Here is a 19,826-nt window from a genome sequence, read left to right as displayed (position 1 = left end):
GAATATAATTAAAAGGAAAGTTTTTACCAAAATTAAAATCAACCTTTTAATCTACAAATAAGGAAAGAAATTTTAACTCTTCTCTTAATCTTTTGTAGAATCTTATAAAAGGAAGGATTTAAATTTTTAAACTCTCTTTTAAATTATATTATCCACATAAGAAAAATTTTAAAATTAAAATTCCTTTTTATTTTAATAGGGTCGGCCACATGAATTCACCCATGAACATACCCATGGCCGGCCCTAGCTTGGTCTCCAAGCTAGCTTGGCCGGCCCCTATAGGATGGGTAAGAAGGTGGGTATAGGTGGGTATAGTACTCTATAATTAAGAGGCTACGATAGGGACCGAGAGGAGGAATTGGTTTTGGTCTCCCGATGAAATTAAGCATCCCGTGTTCGCCCCGAACACACAACTTAATTTCATCAATAATAATTCATTCCACTAAAGAACTATTATTGAACTATCGCACCAATCCCAAATTATATTTTGGGCTCCTTCTTATTATGAGTGTGTTAGTCTCCCTGTGTTTAAGATAACAAATGTCCACTAATTAAGTAAGTTACTGACAACTCACTTAATTAATATCTAGCTCCAAGAGTAGTACCACTCAACTTCATCGTCATGTCGGACTAAGTCCACCTGCAGGGTTTAACATGACAATCCTTATGAGCTCCTCTTGGGGACATTCTCAACCTAGATCACTAGGACACAGTTTCCTTCTATAATCAACAACACACACTATAAGTGATATCATTTCCCAACTTATCGGGCTTATTGATTCATCGAACTAAATCTCACCCATTGATAAATTAAAGAAATAAATATCAAATATATGTGCTTGTTATTATATTAGGATTAAGAGCACACACTTCCATAATAACTGAGGTCTTTGTTCCTTCATAAAGTCAGTATAAAAGGAACGACCTCAAATGGTCCTACTCAATACACTCTAAGTGTACTAGTGTAATTATATAGTTAAGATAAACTAATACCTAATTACACTACGACCTTCCAATGGTTTGTTCCTTTCCATCTTGGTCGTGAGCTACTGTTTATAATTTATAAGGAACCGATAACATGATCTTCTGTGTGTGACACCACACACCATGTTATCTACAATATAAATTAATTGAACAACTACATTTATCATAAATGTAGACATTTGACCAATGTGATTCTTATTTCTAGATAAATATTTATACCAAAAGCTAGACTTTTAGTATACATCCTAACAGTCTCCTCATCCCTTCTTTTATAATACTTGCCCAAGACAAATATGGGAAGAATTTTTATAAAAATTAAAATCTTCCAAGAGTTTTTCCTTTTCCCTTTTAATTATTCCTTTTCTTTCCTCTTGATTGAATCAATCACCAAAAATAAATTTGATGATTTTATTTTTTTTAACATGGCTGACCACCTTGCTTGGGCACCAAGCAAGGGTGGCCGACCCATAAGAGGAAAGGAATTAATTTTTTTATAAAATTTTACAAGAAGAAAAACTCTTATAAAATTTTACAAGCTCTCTTTCCTAAAGTAGGAGTTAAAAAAAGAAAGTTCTAAAAATTAAAACCATGTTTTAAAATTTAAAACTTCTCTTATAAAATTTCCTTTTTAACATGGTGATAGAAAATTTAAATTTTAAAACTTATCTTCCTTTTTTTCTTAAACCATGAGCATGGTTAAAAAAGGAAAGTTTCAAAACTTTTAAAACTCTCTATTAAAACATGTGGCCTAATTCAAATAAGGAAAGTTTTAAAAATTAAAATCTCTCTTTTAAAACTTATAGTTTTCTACAAAGAGAAGATTTTAAAAATTCAAAACAACCCTCCTTGTTTGAATTATTGTGGCCGACCCCTACTAGCTTGATCACCAAGCAATAGGGCCGACCCCTTGGAAGAGGATGTGGCTGGCCCTTGCTTGGTCACCAAGCATTGGACCGACCCCCTTCTTGGACACCAAGAAGAGACTTACATTTGGATGGACTTGAGGTTATAATGAGGCTACAACAGGGACCTAGAGGAGAAATTGGTTTTGGCCTTCCGATGAGCTTGAGTATCCCGTGTTTGCCCCGAACACACAACTCAAGTTCATCGATAATAACTCATTCCACTAGAGAGTTATTATCGCACTATCGCATCAATCCCAAATTACATTATGAGCTCCTTCTTATCATGAGTGTGTTAGTCTCCCTGTGTTTAAGATTACGAATGCCCACTAATTAAGTAAGTTATTGACAATTCACTTAATTAATATCTAGCTCCAAGAGTAGTACCACTCAACTTCATTGTCATGTCGGACTAAGTCCACCTGCAGGGTTTAACATGACAATCCTTATGAGCTCCTCTTGGGGACATTCTCAACCTAGATAACTAGGACACATATTCCTTCTATAATCAACAACACACACTATAAGTAATAGCATTTTTGAACTTATCAGGCATATTGATTTATCGAGCTAAACCTCACCCTTTGATAAGTTAAAGAAATAAATATTAAATATATGTTCTTGTTGTTATATTAGGATTAAGAGCACACACTTCCATAATAACTAAGGTCTAGTTCTTTTACTAAGTCAGTACAAAAAGAACTTACCTAAATGGTCCTACTCAATACACTTAGAGTGTATCAGTGTAATTTATTAGTCAAGATAAACTAATACTTAATTACACTACAACTATTCTAATGGTTTGTTCATTTCCATCTTAGTCGTGAGCAACTATTTATAATTTATAAAGAACCGACAACATGATTTTCTGAGTATGACACCACACTCCATGTTATCTACTATATAAATTAATTGAACAATTACATTTAACAAATAAATGTAGATATTGACCAATGTGATTCTTTTATTTCAAAAATAAATGTTTAAAAAAACTAGGCTTTTAGTATACACTCCAACATCAGGTGTTCTTGGGAACGCGTTTAAGGCATACTTTGTGTGTCCCAATTCATTACCGTTTCTCCAGTTGGGGTTGCAAGGTTGCAAATATAGTCCCACATTGAAAACACATGGGAAAGATCATGGGTTTATAAGAGAACAAGATATCTCCATTGGCATGAGACCTTTTAGGTAGAGCCCAAGAGCAAAACCGTGAGGGCTTAGGCCCAAAGTTGACAATGTCATACCATTATGGAGATATCTAAATTCTATTTAATCTTATAATTGGCATCAGAGCTAGGTTATACCTTTGTGTGTTTGGTTTTTAGTTTAATTATGCATATGTTATACATATTTTAGGCAGGATAATAGTAGGATGTGCAAATAGATTAACTCTGTGGTTGTAGGTTCCAACTATTATGACCTATTGTGATTGTGTGTGATTGGACCCTCAAACATATCGAGGGCATTTTATGTGTGTGCATGATTGTAATATAAAATACAGCAGGAGCTGTATTAGTTATTAGGATTTTACATTTTGTTTGATCTAGATTATATGTACATTCCTTCGTGGAATATAGGATTAATAAATGTAAAATTTTATTTTTATCGCGGATCGTATCCTTGTGAGGCGTGGGACTATTTGAGGACCAGAGGCGCAGCGGAAAAAGAAGCAAGATAAATGCAACAATTTGACTCAATGTTGGTGGTTAAAAATGGCAACAGCTAGGGTTGATGGCACACGGCGGACAGCTATGGATAAAGGCCATAATAGTTGGAAAATTATTTTTCTTATTTATTGCCTTTTATACTGTGTGTGCTTGTGTTTGTGTGCTTGTATGCATGTTAAAATTCCTCATTCTAAATAACTAAGTGGGAGAGGAATTTAATTAAATTCCACGGTCTCCATTACTGGTTTGTAAGTGTGATGCATTCAAACTTGCGCGTTGGCTCTGAGTGCCTTCCTCCACATCGGATGAGTTTGTTTTTGGATCACTAGATCAAACTTCCTTAATAGATGATTATAGAAAATTATTTAGGATGTGTGTGATCTTCTCTATCTGAAGGGGCACAATCCTATTTAGTGGACTTAGTATCAAGTAATGGTATACACTTAGGCACATTTAATAATATCCTCCCCATTGGAGTCACTGCTATTATTTGTGTGACCAAAGAAAAACCAACTATTTATTTGTCATAATGCTAGGTGAAACCTCCTCTTACAAATGTTTGAATTTTGTATACGTCCACACTATCATGACATACAAAATTCACGGTGTTTGAGGTAATTTTATTTGTCATAAAGTTAGGTTGACAAGAAAATAAAATTAATGGGTAAAACCCTCCTCTTACAAATATTTGATTTTGTATACGTCCACACTATCATGGCATACAAAATTCACGGTGTTTGAGGTAATTTTAGGTTGACAAGATAATTAATGGGCAAGACCCTCCTCTTACAAATGTTTGAATTTGTATACGTCCACACTATCGTGACATACAAAATTCACGGTGTTTGAGGTGTTGGTGAATTTAAATGATATTGTTTTGAGGAATCAATATTATTTTAAATTTTAAAGTTTTGACTAAATATTTGATTGAAGATAAACAAACTATTAATTTTATTTGTTATAAAGATAGGTTGACAAGATGATAAAATTAATGGATAAAATCTCCTCTTACAAATGTTTGAATTTGTATACGTCCACACTAACGTGGCATACAAAATTCACGGGGATTTTGAGGTGTTGGTCTTGACCAAATATTTTTGTGATTCTTAGGATGATTTTAAATTCCCTAGTTAAGAAAACACTTACAAGTCCCAATGATAATGATTGGAAATAAAACTTGGATACTAAGGTGGGCTGTCCTTTTAGAAAAGAGAACAATAAAGGTGTAGCTTATTCATTAGTTGTTGAAACATGTTTAGTGGTGTTATCTACCGGTACCTGGTGTGTAGATACGGAAACCACTGATCATGTCTACAATTCATTACAGGGGTGCCACGAAACCCGACGATTAAATGAAGGAGAAATCACCGTTTACATGGACAATGTTACGAAAGTGGTGACCGTTGCAGTGGGAGATGTTTATTTATCCTTTGATAGGAATAAAACATTGGTTTTGAGAAATTGCCTTTATATACTAAGTTTTAGAAAGAATTTAATTTCATTTTCTAAATTATTTGAGGATGGATATTTTGTTTCTTTTGATGACAAAGTGGTTGTCAAGAAAAATAGAGTGTTTATCTGTTCTGGTACATTAGTTGACAATTTGTATCCAATAACTCCCACAATGCAACAAATGGAAATTAATAACACATCTTCTAATTCTAATAAGAGAAAGCAACATTCGGAAATGAACCAAATATATCTTTAGAATCTAAGGCTAGGTCATATTAACTTGAGTATGATTCAAAGGTTAATAGCCGATGGATTTTTGGGTTCATTGGTGGTCGAAAACTTTCCAACCTGCGAATCTTGCTTGGAAGGAAAAATGACCAAGAGACCTTTTAAGGCCAAGGGGTATAGAGCCAAAGATGTGTTGGAATTGATTCATTCTGATTTGTGTGGACCTATGACTAATCCGAGCAAGAGGTGGTTTCAAATATTTCGTCTATTTTATAGGCGACTATTCGAGATACGGGTACATTTACTTGATACGCCGCAAGTTTAAGTGCTTTGATAAGTTCAAAGAGTACAAAGGCTGATGTGGAAAAACGGCATAGTAAAAGTATCAAGACACTACGGTGTGATCGTAGTGGCGAGTACCTCTTAGGAGAGTTTAGGAGTTACTTATCAGAGGCCGGGATTCAATCCCAATTGTCTGCACCTGGTACACCCCAACAGAATGGTGTGACAGAACGAAGGTATAGGACTCCTATGGAAATGGTTAGATCAATGATGAGTTATTCAGAATTACCAAATTTGTTTTGGGGATATACTCTGGAAACGACAGTGAACATAGTACCTTCTATGTCAGAACCCTCTACTCTCATAGAATTGTAGAATGAGCGTAAGCCTAGTCTGAAGCATATTCAGATTTGGGGTAGTCTAGCACATGTGCTGAAGGTAGACACTGATAAGTTGAAATTACGATCAGGAGTTCACTTTTTTATGGGTTATCTTAGATAAACGAAAGGAGGTTTATTTTATAGCCATAAAAATCAGAAGGTCATTGTTAGCATCAATGCCCGATTTTTAGAAGAGGACTATGTAATGAACCACAAGCTCATGAGTAAAATTGTTCTTAAGGAAATTAGAGAAGACACGTTTAAACTAGTACCAATTGTACAAGATGAGATACCACAAAAAATTGCGACACGTGTCACAAATGATGCACAATTACAAGCAGTGTCACGTCGTAGTGGGAGGGTTGTTCGATAATCTGGTAGATTTATGTTTTTGGGAGAGTCTTGGACTTAATATCTGGTGAACATGAACCTGATTCCTACACATATGATGAAACACTCCAAGATAAAGATGCAACATCTTGGTAAATGCAATGAACTCTGAAATAGAATCTATGTAGGTCTGGGAGTACGCATTATAGAGGTTACAACAAGGACCGAGAGGAGAAATTGATTTTAGTCTCCCGATGAGTTTGAGCTTCCTGTGTTCGCCCCAAACACCTAACTCAAGTTCATCAATAATAACTCATACCACTAAAGAGTTATTATTGAACTACCACACTAATCCCAAATTATATTATGGGCTCCTTCTTATTATAAGTGTGTTAGTCTCCCTGTGTTTAAGATATCGAATGCCCACTAATTAAATGTGTTAATGACAACTCATTTAATTAATATCTAGCTCCAAGAGTAGTATCACTCAACTTCATTGTCATGTCGGACTAAGTCCACCTGCAGGATTTACATGACAATTCTTATGAGCACCTCAAGGAGACATCATCGACCTAGATTACTAGGACACAGTTTCATTCTATAATCAACAACACACCATATAAATAATATCATTTCCCAACTTATCGGGCCTATTAATTTAACGAACTAAATCACACCCTTTGATAAATTAAAGAAATAAATATTAAGTATACGTGCTTGTTATTATATTATGATTAAGAGTATGCACTTCTATAATAACAGAGGTTTTGTTCTTTTATGTAGTCAGTATAAAATGAAACTACCTCAAATGGTCCTGCTCAATACATTCATAGTGTACTAGTGTAATTTTATAGTTAAGATAAACTAATACCAAATTACACTACAACCACTCCAATGGCTTGTCCCATTCCATCTTGGTTGGGAGCTACTATTTATAATTTATAAGGAACTGATAACATGATCTTCTGTATGTCTCCTCACACCATGTTATATATAATATAAATTAAATGGACAATTGCATTTAACATAAATATAGATATTTGACCAATGTGATTCTTATTTTAAACTAAGTGTTTATACAAAAAGCTAGACTTTTAGTATACATTCTAACAATCTCCCACTTATACTAAAAGACTATGCTGTCATATATGCTGCTATACATCTGATTCTCATTCCCTCAAAATGCCCATCAAAAGCTCTTGCCTTAAGGGCCTTAGTGAAAGGATTCAGGTTATCTCCTGATGCAATTTAGGCAACAACAACTTCTCCTTGTTATACGATGTCTCGTATTGGGTGGTACTTGCGCTCTATGTGTTTACTTGCTTTATGAGCTCGTGGTTCCTTCGAGTTTGCTACTGTACCAAATAATTTTGGGCAAACCAAGAATCACATCTAAGTCCATCATGAAGTTACTGAGCCATTCAGCTTCTATGACTGCCTTTGAGGCTGTCACATACTCTGCTTCCATGGTGGAGTCTGAAACGCATTTCTGCTTAACACTTCTCCATTGTTATGTCTCCACTTCCTAAAGTAAACAAAACCCCGAGGTTGACTTCCTATTGTCCCTATTTGATTGAAAATCCAAATCCATGTAACCCATAGGGAGCAAGTCATTTTAGCATTTTTATGTAATATTTTAGCTCTCATACTTAGCATTTTTATCCTCTCATTCACTTAAATCTTGATTAATATTATGATTCATGAGTTAGGATATATTTATGAGCTTTTTATACTCTTTCCCTAATTTTGCTATTATTTCATGATTTTTGTAGGGAATTAAAGAGGAGCCATAGACATGAGTGGAGTCAAATTAATTGGACCCAATGCTAAGGTTGAGCATGAGCTAATTTGAAGAGCTTACCTCATTTCATTCCAATTTGGATCAAGAAAGAAGTAGAGCTCCACTCTTCAAGCCCAATCACAAAAGGCCAACTCATCCAATTTTGAGCGCAATTCTGAACCCTATTCTTAATGGATCCGGATTCCATTCCTAATGGATCTATTTTCTCCATCCAAATCCGACCCAAAGTCTTGGGGGGTCGGGAGCTTCAGGCAAAAGTCCTGGGGGGGGGTGTAACGACCCGCCTTCTACTACTAGGCTGTAAGGTCGAATCGCTACAGTTATGCTGTGCTATACTGTGCGGAAAGCTGATCTAATTTAAATTTTTGCTAAACTATTAACTTCGGATCGATCCACAGACCGATCTACTAATACTGGTACGGTAGGAAACTCCGGATCGTTCAACCGACCGATCCATAACTAGGCTGTAATTCTGTACGCTGCTGGATCGGTCTGCTGACCGATCCAACTGGTCCCTGATCGGTCAGTCAGACCGATCAGTGGCTTACTGATCGGTCTGCTGACCGATCAGTGAGCCACGATCCAGCTCCTGATCGATCCACGGATCGATCAGGGAACGAACAGAAAGTTTCTGTTCGCAGAAACCAGATCGCTGATCAGTCTACCGACCGATCAGAGGCTTCCCAGCTCCTGATCGGTCCACAGATCGATCAGAATACGAACAGAAAGTTGCTGTTCGCAGAAATCAGGTCCCTGATCGGTCTACCGACTGATCAGGGGTTTCTGATCTCAGGCTGAAACTCTGATTTCAGCAGATTTCGTGCCAAAATCAGTGAAACACTCTACAAATGCTAATAACTATTCTATCATGCATTGGGTAACACTCAAGACATAATATTAAGCATGTTCACTAGTTCATACCATTAACCATACCAGGATGCGAAGCATAAGGGAAAAGAGACAAGACTTTAATAACTATACTTGCTACAAGTTCTAATGCGTAGTAAAATAAAACTAGATCCCTAGGATCTTCATTCCAGTTCCTGCCACACACACCATCCTTTGCATTGTCCTCCAGCCTCCACTGCTAGTTCATCTTTCCTTTACCTTTATCTGCAGTATAAGGAAAAGTAGAATCTGTAAGCTTAAAGCTTAGTAAGAAACCATCTACCTCACTAAATCATGCACACGATGCAGATATGATTTTAAATCATGCTGTTTGAAAAAACATACTGAATATGCGAGCATGGCATGACATGGTATCATACAAAGCATGGCATAACATAAGCTGAACATAAGCTATCATAAGGTATAAACAAGGAAAAGCTAAACTGAAGCTAAACTGATACTGAAATCAACCTCAACTAATATAACTAATTTTGAGTTTTGAAAACTATTTCATAATAAGTGAAAATACATAATCATGCTGTTTGGGCCCGACAACTGTACTTGCTGTGCGCGCATCCCTAACTAGACCCGGGTTTGCAAGTCCCGAATTTAGTAGGGTTAACTAGGTTATCTAAACCTAGGGACGACTGTGGGAGTCCAACCCAATGGATATCTGATCCAGTACAGTGCCACTGAAAATAAAATACTGAATATAGCTAACTGTTCTAACTTGCTATTTCTAGGTTATCTGAACCTAGAGCTAGGTTGTCTGAAACTAGAGGCAACTATGGGAGCCCCACCCATTGGACCGTAGTCCCATATAAGCTAAAATACACTGATTTACTGTTTTAAACGCTTCTAATGCATTTAACTGAGCTATTAAACATAACTGAGGTGGTATTTAGCTACACTAACATTTTACCGAACACTTGGTGTGCTCCAACTCTCTCCTCTAATAGGGAGGTCACCTCTAGGCACCCGACAACGTCTAGAATCTCCAACTAAAGGAGAACAATGTGTCCGGCCCGTCTAGAGGTGCTCAACTAGATCCCTAATCCTCGAGGAGGGTTTAAACACATCCTAAGTGCCGAAAAACCTGCATATAACTAAAACTAATGCGTAGGAAATCAAACGGAGCTATTATACTGCAGGTGAGGGGTTTCTTACCTCCTGTTCGTAATTTCTTACGATTCTATTCGCTAGAATTCCGGTGTAGATGACCTTCTCGACGATCCGCTCACGTCTTCGCGTTCCTCTCGCGGAGAAGAACCTCTTTCGTGTTGGAGTCGTCGTCGAAAGATGTTCCCTTGACCCTAGGGATGGAACCCTAGTGTTGGCTTGGTGTGGCGCCGAGAGAAGGAGGAAGAGGAGAAGGGTGGCGTGAGGGTTTCGATGGAGAGGGATGTTGCCGAACCAAAATCTAAAATAATCCAAACCCAACTTAAGTTCTTAATTTATATTAGTTGGATTATTGAACCCAACTCCAATATAAATATAATTGGTTCCTCTTTCTTTCAGCACGGCCCTGCTGGGTTCACCGGTTACTAACATTATCCCGTATACCATAGGTCTCGGGTTCGATTCCCGCCTAAGCTATTTTACGGTTCTAATTATTTTTGCTACTTCCGATACTCGGAAAATTCCGGAAAAATATCTAAAAATTCTAGAAAAATCATAGAATAATTCTAAAATAGTTTTGAGAATTTTCGGGCGTTACAATCCCCCATACCTTATAAAAAGTTCATCCTCGAACTTAGAACAATTCTGGGTACTTCTGTCTCATGCTGGCTTCTGTCTCCCAAGTTGCCTCTTCTGCTGTGTGACTGTACCAAATGACTTTGACTAATGGTACTTCCTTGTTCCGCAATTTCTTAACTGCTCGGTCTATTATCTGAATAGGCCGACTATCATAGCTGAGGTCTTCGCAGATCTGTACCGACTGGGGCTCAATCACCTGGGTGGTATCTGGGGTATGCTTCTTCAGCATGGAGACATGAAATAAGTTGTGGACCGCTGACATTTCCTGGGGTAGCTCTAGCTCATATGCTACCTTGCCCACTCTTCTGCTAATAAGGTATGGTCCCACATATCTGGGACTAAGCTTGCCCTTCTTCCCAAAACGCATCACTCCCTTCATGGGAGCTACTCTGAGGAACACTGTATCCCCGACTGAGAACTCTAAGGGTCTGCGCCGTGTAGCAGCATAGCTTTTCTGGTGGCTCTGAGCTGTCTCTATCCTCTGGCAGATCTGCTGTATAGCTGCTGTGGTATCTGCTACTAGATCTGTCTAAAGCTCTAGTTCCTTCTGTTCACCACTCTCATACCAGCAGATTGGAGATCTACACCTCCGCCCATAGAGAGCCTCGTAAGGTGCCATGCCGATAGTGGCCTGATAGCTGTTGTTGTATGCAAATTCTGCTAGACTCAGATATTTGCACCAACTTCCTTTGAAATCTAGGGCACATGCTCGGAGCATATCTTCGAGTACCTGATTTACTCGCTCTGTCTGACCATCTGTCTGAGGATGGAATGCTGTGCTGAACTTTAACTTCGTGCCCAATGCTGACTGTACACACTCCCAGAAGTGTGATGTAAATCTGCTGTCTCTGTCTGAAATGATGGTTCGTGGGACTCCATGTAGTCTGACGATCTCTTGAAGATACAACTGAACTAGCTTCTCCATGGAGTAGGATATCTTGATAGCTAAAAAGTGGACTGATTTAGTCAACCTGTCGACTATTACCCAGATGACGTCAAAACCATTCGTGGTTCTGGGTAGTCCCACTATGAAATCCATGGAGATATCCTCCCACTTCCATTCTGGAATCTGTATAGGCTGCAGAACTCCTCCTGGTCGCTGATGTTCTGCCTTGACCCTCTGACAGGTGAGGCAGATGCTAACATATCTGGCGATGTCTCGCTTCATCCCGGACCACCAAAAACGGTTCTTCAGGTCTTGATACATTTTGGTGGAACCTGGATGCATCGCATAGGGAGTCCTGTGAGCCTCATCTAAAATCTGTCTCCGTAGCTCCTCCTGATCTGGAACACAGAGTCTGTCACCAAAATACAACACCCCGCTATCGGACACTCTGAATTCTCTACTCTCTGATTCTGCTAGCCCTTGCTTGATTTTCTGAATTTCAGGGTCCTGTTCCTGAGCTGACTGAATATCACCAAGCAAGGTAGACTCTAAGGTCATAGTAGAGAGCTGTCCCACGATGAACTCGAGACCGAAATCTACGATCTCCTTCTGTAGGGGCGGTGACATGGCTGTAAGAGATAATAAGGTAGCACTGGATTTTCTGCTAAGTGCATCTGCTACCTTATTGGCTTTCCCTGGATGGTAGAGGATGTCTACATCATAGTCCTTGACCAGCTCAAGCCACCTGCGCTGTCGCATGTTCAGATCCTTCTGAGTGAAGAAATACTTCAGACTATATACTCTGCACCGAGCTCCATATAAGTAATGTCTCCAAATTTTGAGGCGAACACTCTGCCCAAGGTCATGAGTAGGGTAATTCTTCTCATAATCCTTGAGTTGTGCGAGGCATAGGCGATCACCTTGCCATTTTGCATCAAGATGCTCCTAGTCCCAACTTAGAGGCATCACTATAGATGTCAAAGTTGGTGTCGTCTGGTAGAGCCAAAATGGGAGCAGGTCAACCTCCTTTTTTATTCTCACAGTCCTCTGTCCACTGAAATTTTCTGTTCTTTTGGTAAGAGCGTGGGGAGGCTACCTGGAGAAGTCCTTTACAAACTTCCTATAATATCCTGCTAATCCCGAAGCTCCTGATCTCTTTGGCGTTCTTAGGTCTCTTCCAGTTTACTTACGCTTCTATCTTCTTGGGATCTACCATAATACCATCCTTTGAGATGATGTGACCGGGAAGGACACGATCTATCCAAATCACATTTCGTGAACTTGGCGTATAGCTGGTTCTGCTGAAGGGTCTGCAATACTAGTTTCAGGTGCTCTGAGTGTTCTTCCTGAGTTCCTGAGTAGATAAGAATGTCATCGATAAACACAATAACAAACTTATCTAAATACTCCCTGAATACTCTGTTCATGAGATCCATGAATGTAGCTGGAGCATTTGTCACGTCAAAAGGCATGACTACGAACTCGTAGTGTCCGTATATGGTCCTGAATGCTGTCTTCGGTATATCACCCTCCTTGACCCTGACTTGGTGATATCCTGATCTGAGGTCAATCTTAGAGAACACTGCTGCTCCCTTTAACTGGTCGAACAGGTCATCTATTCTGGGAAGAGGATACCTGTTCTTGATCGTGACATGATTCAGTGCTCTGTAGTCTATGCATAGCCGCATGCTTCCATCCTTCTTCTTCACGAACAGTACGGGCGCTCCCCATGGTGAGTGACTAGGGCGTATGAAACCCTTGTCAAGCAGCTCCTGTAGTTGCTCATGAAGTTCCTTCAGTTCTGCTGGAGCCATGCGGTAAGGCGCCTTGGAAATAGGATTGGTGCCGGGGAAAAGCTCTATCTCAAATTCAATCTCCCTAACTGGTGCTAGGCCTGGTAACTCTTCAGGGAAGACTGCTGGGTAGTCACATACAACTCGGACCTCTGCTAGCTGTTGGCCCTTGTCCTGGCTGGTATTGACTGCATGTGCTAGGTACCCCGTACATCCCGAATCCATCAACTTCTGTGCCTTCATTGCTGAGAGAAATTTTCTGGCTTTTCTCTTTGGTTCCCCGCTGTATTCAAATTGCACTGCCGCTTCAGGTTGGAAGATGGCTTTCTATTTACGACACTCTATGGTAGCACCGTACTTGATCAGAAAGTCCATTCCAAAGATAACGTCATAGTCGGTCATCTCTAGCACTATCAGATCACAAAAGAGCTCTCTGTCTGCTATAATGACCGGCACTGCTCTGAGTCAGTGCGTGGATGCCATGATCTCTCCTGAAGGTAGTGTCGTCAAAAACTGACCACTGAGTACTTCTGAGGGTATTTCTAACTTTTCGGAGAACATCCTGGCTATATATGAATGGGTTGCCCCAGTATCAAATAGAACAGTAGCACTATACTGAAAAATGCTAATCTGACCTGTGACAACTGTCGAGGCATTGGCTACGTCCTCTCTGGTGAGTGAGTAGATCCTCGCATTCGCCATAGCTGGAGGGGCTTCTAATCTGCCCTGGCTGATGAGTGGACCTTCTAGAGCGGCCTGCATCTGATATAACTGAGCTGGCTGGCATGCATACTGAATCTGCTGTGGCTGAGGAAGACTGGTCTTGTTCGGGCACTGCTTGGCCATGTGCCCTTCTTGTCCACATTCGAAGCATCCTCGTGTGCCCTTGCGACAAACCCCTGGGTGGAATTTCTCACAAGTAGCACATTTTGGATAACTGGGTCGCTTGCTAGATGGTCCTCCTTTTGGGTCACTCCCTGATTTGCGCTTGCTGTTGGAGTTCCCTTTCCAGTTAGAGCTGTGGCCTTGCTGTTTCTGAGTGTGAGAGTTTCCTTGGCCTTTGGACTCTGAGGAGACTTGCTTCTGCTGCTTTATGCTGTTCTGGTAATGCTCCGTGGTCAAGGCACTGCTCACTAGCTCCTCTGTGGTTTGTGGCCCATGTATGCCACCAGCCACGTTCACTGCTATCTCTGGCCTCAGCATCTTGAGCATCAACCTGATTCGTTCCTTCTCTGTGCTGACTAGCTCTGGGCACAGACGAACCAACCTATTGAATTTCTTCACGGCTTCCTCAACTGAAAGGTTGCCCTGACGAAACTCAGTGAACTCGTCGTAGTGGCGGTTCGTAACCCGTATGTGGAAGAACTCCTCGAAGAACTCCTTCTCGAAGTCAGCCCATGACATCTGGTTCACTGGGCGCTTCATTCTGATTCTTTCCCACCACATGCGTGCATCTCCTGTCAGGCAGAAGGAGGCACACTTCACCTTCTCGTGTTCTGGCCAGTCCAGAAGCTCCATCGTGCTCTCCAGTGTTTTGAACCAGGCTTGTGCATCCCATGGTTCACTAGTGCCTGAGAAGTTCTCTGGCTTGACCCATTGCCACTGGATCAGATAGGCTTCCTTTCTTGGCTCAGCTGCTGGGGCTGCTGGTGCTGTAGGCTGAGCTGGTGGAACCTGGAAGTATTCTGCTGATTAGCCTTTAAGGTGGCTATTTCCTGTTGCTGTTCAGCTAGCTGCTACTGTAACTGAGCCACTAATGCTGTAAGATCTGGAGGAGGCACTGAACTGCCTGTCTCTTGCTGGGGCTCAGTAGCTAGTGCCCTTCTAGCTGGGCGTCCTCGTGCCATTTCTAAAGACATAGATAACATAACATAACTAAAGTAATTACAGTTATATAACTACTGATATCATGTTTAAAAGCTATCACACGCTAACAAGCAGTAGGCATATAAACATGAACTGTAACTAGAAAGCAAGAACAATAAAGAGAGTAGAGGTATTCTTACTTGGAAGCTGCAGGTACAATGCTGATGTGTGTGTAGGAAGTATGGAACACTGCTCTGATACCACTCTGTAACGACCCGCCTTCTACTACTAGGCTGTAAGGTCGAATCGCTACAGTTATGCTGTGCTATACTGTGCGGAAAGCTGATCTAATTTAAATTTTTGCTAAACTATTAACTTCGGATCGATCCACAGACCGATCTACTGATACTGGTACGGTAGGAAACTCCGGATCGTTCAACCGACCGATCCATAACTAGGCTGTAATTCTGTACGCTGCTGGATCGGTCTGCCGACCGATCCAGCTGGTCCCTGATCGGTCAGTCAGACCGATCAGTGGCTTACTGATCGGTCTGCTGACCGATCAGTGAGCCGCGATCCAGCTCCTGATCGATCCACGGATCGATCAGGGAACGAACAGAAAGTTTCTGTTCGCAGAAACCAGATCGCTGATCGGTCTACCGACCGATCAGAGGCTTCCCAGCTCCTGATCGGTCCACAGATCGATCAGAATACGAACAGAAAGTTGCTGTTCGCAGAAATCAGGTCCCTGATCGGTCTACCGACCGATCAGAGACTCCCTGATCGGTCTACTGACCGATCAGGGGTTTCTGATTTCAGGCTGAAACTCTGATTTCAGCAGATTTCGTGCCAAAATCAGTGAAACACTCTACAAATGCTAATAACTATTCTATCATGCATTGGGTAACACTCAAGACATAATATTAAGCATGTTCACTAGTTTATACCATTAACCATACGAGGATGAGAAGCATAAGGGAAAAGAGACAAGACTTTAATAACTATACTTGCTACAAGTTCTAATGCGTAGTAAAATAAAACTAGATCCCTAGGATCTTCATTCCAGTTCCTGCCACACACACCATCCTTTGCATTGTCCTCCAGCCTCCACTGCTAGTCCATCTTTCCTTTACCTTTATCTGCAGTATAAGGAAAAGTAGAATCTGTAAGCTTAAAGCTTAGTAAGAAACCATCTACCTCACTAAATCATACACACGATGCAGATATGATTTTAAATCATGCTGTTTGAAAAAACATACTGAATATGCAAGCATGGCATGGCATGGTATCATACAAAGCATGACATAACATAAGCTGAACATAAGCTATCATAAGGTATAAACAAGGAGAAGCTAAACTGAAGCTAAACTGATACTGAAATCAACCTCAACTAATATAACTAATTTTGAGTTTTGAAAACTATTTCATAATAATTGAAAATACATAATCATGCTGTTTGGGCCCGGCAACTGTACTTGCTGTGCGCGCATCCCTAACTAGACCCGGGTTTGCAAGTCCCGAATTTAGTAGGGTTAACTAGGTTATCTAAACCTAGGGACGACTGTGGGAGTCCAACCCAATGGATATCTGATCCAGTACAATGCCACTGAAAATAAAATACTGAATATAGCTAACTGTTCTAACTTGCTGTTTCTAAGTTATCTGAACCTAGAGCTAGGTTGTCTGAACCTAGAGGCGACTATGGGAGCCCACCCATTGGACCGTAGTCCCATATAAGCTAAAATACACTGATTTACTGTTTTAAACGCTTCTAATGCATTTAACTGAGCTATTAAACATAACTGAGGTGGTATTTAGCTACACTAACATTTTACCGAACACTTGGTGTGCTCCAACTCTCTCCTCTAATAGGGAGGTCACCTCTAGGCACCCGACAACGTCTAGAATCTCCAACTAAAGGAGAACAATGTGTCCGGCCCGTCTAGAGATGCTCAACTAGATCCCTAATCCTCGAGGAGGGTTTAAACACACCCTAAGTGCCGAAAAACCTGCATATAGCTAAAACTAATGCGTAGGAAATCAAACGGAGCTATTATACTGCAGGTGAGGGGTTTCTTACCTCCTGTTCGTAATTTCTTACGATTCTATTCGCTAGAATTCCGGTGTAGATGACCTTCTCGACGATCCGCTCACGTCTTCGCGTTCCTCTCGCGGAGAAGAACCTCTTTCGTGTTGGAGTCGTCGTCAGAAGATGTTCCCTTGACCCTAGGGATGGAACCCTAGTGTTGGCTTGGTGTGGCGCCGAGAGAAGGAGGAAGAGGAGAAGGGTGGCGTGAGGGTTTCGGTGGAGAGGGATGTTGCCGAACCAAAATCTAAAATAATCCAAACCCAACTTAAGTTCTTAATTTATATTAGTTGGATTATTGAACCCAACTCCAATATAAATATAATTGGTTCCTCTTTCTTTCAGCACGGCCCTGCTGGGTTCACCGGTTACTAACATTATCCCGTATACCATAGGTCTCGGGTTCGATTCCCGCCTAAGCTATTTTGCGGTTCTAATTATTTTTGCTACTTCCGATACTCGGAAAATTCCGGAAAAATATCTAAAAATTTCAGAAAAATCATAGAATAATTCTAAAATAGTTTTGAGAATTTTCGGGCGTTACAGGGGGGGGGTAACCCTAGGTGGAAAGTCTTGGTGTCGCGAACCAGGTGAAAGACTGGACCAGCCGGGAAGCGGAAGTCCAGCAGAAAGTCCGGAAGCTTCGAACGCTGAGCAAAAGTCCAATCGATCTGGAGGATCGCACTGGCATCAGGTAAATCTCCTTAGTGGAGTAGGTGAGGACGCGTTCCCCGTAGAGGGAACAGTAGGCGTCGGGTCGACTTAGGGTTTCCGGTTGGAAATCCGAAGTCAGATCCGGATAGTCCGACGACTGTCAAGTATATCTATCATATTGTTTCTGTGCTAACTTTGTTTTGCAGGGTTTGCGTTTGGGACTAACATAATTTGCAGGAACAAAGGAGCAACTTAGACCTCGGATGAACAGTGTCCGAGGCGCCTCCATGGGGCTTGGAGGCGCCTCAAGTGTTAGCCGAAGCCAGCTATCCAGAGACGCTGGAGGCGCTTCGGAGGTCACTGGAGGCACCTTGGGCCAGACGTTGGAGGCGCCTTGGAGCAGCTTGGAGACGCCTTCAGTGGGATAAGGTGCGACCATATCAGAGTTGATCCACGCGTGCGACTCGGCGGCCTGGAGGCGCCTCGGACAGGCTTGGAGGCACCTCCAGCACTGTTTAAAAGGGGGTTCAAGGCAGAGGCTCAGGATATCATCTTCTAAGCGATCAAGCTACAACGTGCTACCTCAAAAACACCCTGAAGTGCTGCTACAAGTTTCTGACGACCCGGAGCTCCGCGATTCTAAGATTATGTCATCGGTATAAGTTTACTTTAATTTGCACTTATTGTAATTCTCAGTTGTACAAACTTTTGCGCGATATAGTTGTTGCCCACAGTAAGCGATCAACCATCGCGGGCCTTGGAGTAGGAGTCGCCCTAGGCTCCGAACCAAGTAAATCTTGGAGTCTTCTGTGTGCTGGTTGTTTTATTTATTTCCGCTGCGTTACTCGTAAGATTTCCGAAATGAAAAGTGAAAGCCACGAGCGCTATTCACCCCTCCTCTAGCGCTTTCAATCTAACACCTCATTGTTGAAGCAAGCACAGTCGGTATTTTGGTTGCTGTTCATCAGTTCATTCATGAGCTGGGCGTTTTGTGCGAAGCTATTGTGCCTATTTGATTGAAAATCCGAATCTGTGTAACCCATAGGGAGCAAGTCATCTTCCTGGTTAACCATCATATAATCTCTAGCCCTTCTCGGGTACTATATGCTTTACCATGCCCACGGTAAAACAGATATCCGGTCTTATACATAGCATCGCATACATTAGACTTCCTACAACATAAGGAATTTCTTTCATTTCCTCTATCTCTTTTGATGTCTTAGGAGACATCTCTTTAGATAAAGATACTCCATGCCTAAAAGGTAGAAAATCTTTCTTGGAGATTTGCATGCTAAAACGAGCTAGGATAGTGTCGATATATGAAGTTTGGGATAAGCACAACATTCTTTTCTTGCGATCCCTTATTACATTGATCCCGAGAATATGTGCGCTTTCTCCCAAGTCCTTCATATCGAATTACCTGGACAGCCATACCCTTACTTCCGACAACACTTTGATATTGTTGCCAACTAACATAATGTCATCTATGTATAGTACAAGAAATACCACCATGTTTCCGTCACACTTCTTGTATACACAAGACTCATCCGGACACTGAATAAATCCATAAGACTGGATTTCCTTCATTAAACCGGATATTCCAAGATCTTGAAGCTTGCTTTAGTCCATAAATAGACCGATTGAGCTTACATACAAGATGCTCTTTACCCTTTGAATAAACCCCTCTGGTTGCTTCATATGGATGTTTTCTTCAAGACTTCTGTTAAGGAAAGCTGTCTTGACATCCATTTGCCAAATCTCATAATCCATATGAGCAGCAATAGATAAGAGTATTCGGATAGACTTAAGTATAGCTACCGACGAAAAAGTTTCCTCATAATCGATTCCCTTTTTCTGAGTATATCCTTTTGTAACAAGCCTTGCTTTGAAAGTTTCCACCTTCCTGCCTGTCCCTCTTTTTCTTTTGTA

Source organism: Zingiber officinale, chromosome 9A (assembly GCF_018446385.1).
Source record: "Zingiber officinale cultivar Zhangliang chromosome 9A, Zo_v1.1, whole genome shotgun sequence".
NCBI lineage: Eukaryota > Viridiplantae > Streptophyta > Magnoliopsida > Zingiberales > Zingiberaceae > Zingiber > Zingiber officinale.
Note: the sequence above shows the minus strand (reverse complement) of the source record.